The sequence below is a fragment of the Strongylocentrotus purpuratus genome, unplaced genomic scaffold (assembly GCF_000002235.5).
Source record: "Strongylocentrotus purpuratus isolate Spur 01 unplaced genomic scaffold, Spur_5.0 spur5_scaffold_20, whole genome shotgun sequence".
Lineage (NCBI taxonomy): Eukaryota > Metazoa > Echinodermata > Echinoidea > Camarodonta > Strongylocentrotidae > Strongylocentrotus > Strongylocentrotus purpuratus.
In genome coordinates, this window is record NW_022145606.1 from 52,433,833 (window position 1) to 52,437,917 (window position 4,085).

Genomic DNA, 4,085 nt, shown 5'->3' on the forward strand with positions numbered 1-4,085 from the left:
GGTTAGGGTTAGGGTTAGGGTTAGGGTTAGGGTTAGGGTTAGGGTTAGGGTTAGGGTTAGGGTTAGGGTTAGGGTTAGGGTTAGGGTTAGGGTTAGGGTTAGGGTTAGGGTTAGGGTTAGGGTTAGGGTTAGGGTTAGGGTTAGGGTTAGGGTTAGGGTTAGGGTTAGGGTTAGGGTTAGGGTTAGGGTTAGGGTTAGGGTTAGGGTTAGGGTTAGGGTTAGGGTTAGGGTTAGGGTTAGGGTTAGGGTTAGGGTTAGGGTTAGGGTTAGGGTTAGGGTTAGGGTTAGGGTTAGGGTTAGGGTTAGGGTTAGGGTTAGGGTTAGGGTTAGGGTTAGGGTTAGGGTTAGGGTTAGGGTTAGGGTTAGGGTTAGGGTTAGGGTTAGGGTTAGGGTTAGGGTTAGGGTTAGGGTTAGGGTTAGGGTTAGGGTTAGGGTTAGGGTTAGGGTTAGGGTTAGGGTTAGGGTTAGGGTTAGGGTTAGGGTTAGGGTTAGGGTTAGGGTTAGGGTTAGGGTTAGGGTTAGGGTTAGGGTTAGGGTTAGGGTTAGGGTTAGGGTTAGGGTTAGGGTTAGGGTTAGGGTTAGGGTTAGGGTTAGGGTTAGGGTTAGGGTTAGGGTTAGGGTTAGGGTTAGGGTTAGGGTTAGGGTTAGGGTTAGGGTTAGGGTTAGGGTTAGGGTTAGGGTTAGGGTTAGGGTTAGGGTTAGGGTTAGGGTTAGGGTTAGGGTTAGGGTTAGGGTTAGGGTTAGGGTTAGGGTTAGGGTTAGGGTTAGGGTTAGGGTTAGGGTTAGGGTTAGGGTTAGGGTTAGGGTTAGGGTTAGGGTTAGGGTTAGGGTTAGGGTTAGGGTTAGGGTTAGGGTTAGGGTTAGGGTTAGGGTTAGGGTTAGGGTTAGGGTTAGGGTTAGGGTTAGGGTTAGGGTTAGGGTTAGGGTTAGGGTTAGGGTTAGGGTTAGGGTTAGGGTTAGGGTTAGGGTTAGGGTTAGGGTTAGGGTTAGGGTTAGGGTTAGGGTTAGGGTTAGGGTTAGGGTTAGGGTTAGGGTTAGGGTTAGGGTTAGGGTTAGGGTTAGGGTTAGGGTTAGGGTTAGGGTTAGGGTTAGGGTTAGGGTTAGGGTTAGGGTTAGGGTTAGGGTTAGGGTTAGGGTTAGGGTTAGGGTTAGGGTTAGGGTTAGGGTTAGGGTTAGGGTTAGGGTTAGGGTTAGGGTTAGGGTTAGGGTTAGGGTTAGGGTTAGGGTTAGGGTTAGGGTTAGGGTTAGGGTTAGGGTTAGGGTTAGGGTTAGGGTTAGGGTTAGGGTTAGGGTTAGGGTTAGGGTTAGGGTTAGGGTTAGGGTTAGGGTTAGGGTTAGGGTTAGGGTTAGGGTTAGGGTTAGGGTTAGGGTTAGGGTTAGGGTTAGGGTTAGGGTTAGGGTTAGGGTTAGGGTTAGGGTTAGGGTTAGGGTTAGGGTTAGGGTTAGGGTTAGGGTTAGGGTTAGGGTTAGGGTTAGGGTTAGGGTTAGGGTTAGGGTTAGGGTTAGGGTTAGGGTTAGGGTTAGGGTTAGGGTTAGGGTTAGGGTTAGGGTTAGGGTTAGGGTTAGGGTTAGGGTTAGGGTTAGGGTTAGGGTTAGGGTTAGGGTTAGGGTTAGGGTTAGGGTTAGGGTTAGGGTTAGGGTTAGGGTTAGGGTTAGGGTTAGGGTTAGGGTTAGGGTTAGGGTTAGGGTTAGGGTTAGGGTTAGGGTTAGGGTTAGGGTTAGGGTTAGGGTTAGGGTTAGGGTTAGGGTTAGGGTTAGGGTTAGGGTTAGGGTTAGGGTTAGGGTTAGGGTTAGGGTTAGGGTTAGGGTTAGGGTTAGGGTTAGGGTTAGGGTTAGGGTTAGGGTTAGGGTTAGGGTTAGGGTTAGGGTTAGGGTTAGGGTTAGGGTTAGGGTTAGGGTTAGGGTTAGGGTTAGGGTTAGGGTTAGGGTTAGGGTTAGGGTTAGGGTTAGGGTTAGGGTTAGGGTTAGGGTTAGGGTTAGGGTTAGGGTTAGGGTTAGGGTTAGGGTTAGGGTTAGGGTTAGGGTTAGGGTTAGGGTTAGGGTTAGGGTTAGGGTTAGGGTTAGGGTTAGGGTTAGGGTTAGGGTTAGGGTTAGGGTTAGGGTTAGGGTTAGGGTTAGGGTTAGGGTTAGGGTTAGGGTTAGGGTTAGGGTTAGGGTTAGGGTTAGGGTTAGGGTTAGGGTTAGGGTTAGGGTTAGGGTTAGGGTTAGGGTTAGGGTTAGGGTTAGGGTTAGGGTTAGGGTTAGGGTTAGGGTTAGGGTTAGGGTTAGGGTTAGGGTTAGGGTTAGGGTTAGGGTTAGGGTTAGGGTTAGGGTTAGGGTTAGGGTTAGGGTTAGGGTTAGGGTTAGGGTTAGGGTTAGGGTTAGGGTTAGGGTTAGGGTTAGGGTTAGGGTTAGGGTTAGGGTTAGGGTTAGGGTTAGGGTTAGGGTTAGGGTTAGGGTTAGGGTTAGGGTTAGGGTTAGGGTTAGGGTTAGGGTTAGGGTTAGGGTTAGGGTTAGGGTTAGGGTTAGGGTTAGGGTTAGGGTTAGGGTTAGGGTTAGGGTTAGGGTTAGGGTTAGGGTTAGGGTTAGGGTTAGGGTTAGGGTTAGGGTTAGGGTTAGGGTTAGGGTTAGGGTTAGGGTTAGGGTTAGGGTTAGGGTTAGGGTTAGGGTTAGGGTTAGGGTTAGGGTTAGGGTTAGGGTTAGGGTTAGGGTTAGGGTTAGGGTTAGGGTTAGGGTTAGGGTTAGGGTTAGGGTTAGGGTTAGGGTTAGGGTTAGGGTTAGGGTTAGGGTTAGGGTTAGGGTTAGGGTTAGGTTAGGGTTAGGGTTAGGTTAGGGTTAGGGTTAGGGTTAGGGTTAGGGTTAGGGTTAGGGTTAGGGTTAGGGTTAGGGTTAGGGTTAGGGTTAGGGTTAGGGTTAGGGTTAGGGTTAGGGTTAGGGTTAGGGTTAGGGTTAGGGTTAGGGTTAGGGTTAGGGTTAGGGGTTAGGGTTAGGGTTAGGGTTAGGGTTAGGGTTAGGGTTAGGGTTAGGGTTAGGGTAGGGTTAGGGTTAGGGTAGGGTTAGGGTTAGGGTTAGGGTTAGGGTTAGGGTTAGGGTTAGGGTTAGGGTTAGGGTTAGGGTTAGGGTTAGGGTTAGGGTTAGGGTTAGGGTTAGGGTTAGGGTTAGGGTTAGGGTTAGGGGGTAGGGTTAGGGTTAGGGTTAGGGTTTAGGGTTAGGGTTAGGGTTAGGGTTAGGGTTAGGGTTAGGGTTAGGGTTAGGGTTAGGGTTAGGGTTAGGGTTAGGGTAGGGTTAGGGTTAGGGTTAGGGTTAGGGTTAGGGTTAGGGTTAGGGTTAGGGTTAGGGTTAGGGTTAGGGTTAGGGTAGGGTTAGGGTTAGGGTTAGGGTTAGGGTTAGGGTTAGGGTTAGGGTTAGGGTTAGGGTTAGGGTAGGGTTAGGGTTAGGGTTAGGGTTAGGGTTAGGGTTAGGGTTAGGGTTAGGGTTAGGGTTAGGGTTAGGTTTAGGGGTAGGGTTAGGGTTAGGGTTAGGGTTAGGGTTAGGGTTAGGGTTAGGGTTAGGGTTAGGGTTTAGGGTTAGGGTTAGTAGGGTTAGGGTTAGGGTTAGGGTTAGGGTAGGGTTAGGGTTAGGGGTTAGGGTTAGGGTTAGGGTTAGGGTTAGGGTTAGGGTTAGGGGTTAGGGTTAGGGTTAGGGTTAGGGTTAGGGTTTTAGGGTTAGGGGTTAGGGTTAGGGTTAGGGTTAGGGTTAGGGTTTTTAGGGTTAGGGTTAGGGTTAGGGTTAGGGTTAGGGTTAGGGGTTAGGGTTAGGGTTAGGGTTAGGGTTAGGGTTAGGGTTAGGGTTAGGGTTAGGGTTAGGGTTAGGGTTAGGGTTAGGGTTAGGGTAGGGTTAGGGTTAGGGTTAGGGTTAGGGTTAGGGTTAGGGTTAGGGTTAGGGTTAGGGTTAGGGTTAGGGTTAGGGTTAGGGTTAGGGTTAGGGTTAGGGTTAGGGTTGGGTAGGGTTAGGGTTAGGGTTAGGGTTAGGGTTAGGGTTAGGGTTAGGGTTAGGGTTTAGGGGTTAGGGTTAGGGTTAGGGTTAGGGTTAGGGTTAGGGTTAGGGTTAGGGTTAGGGTAGGGTTA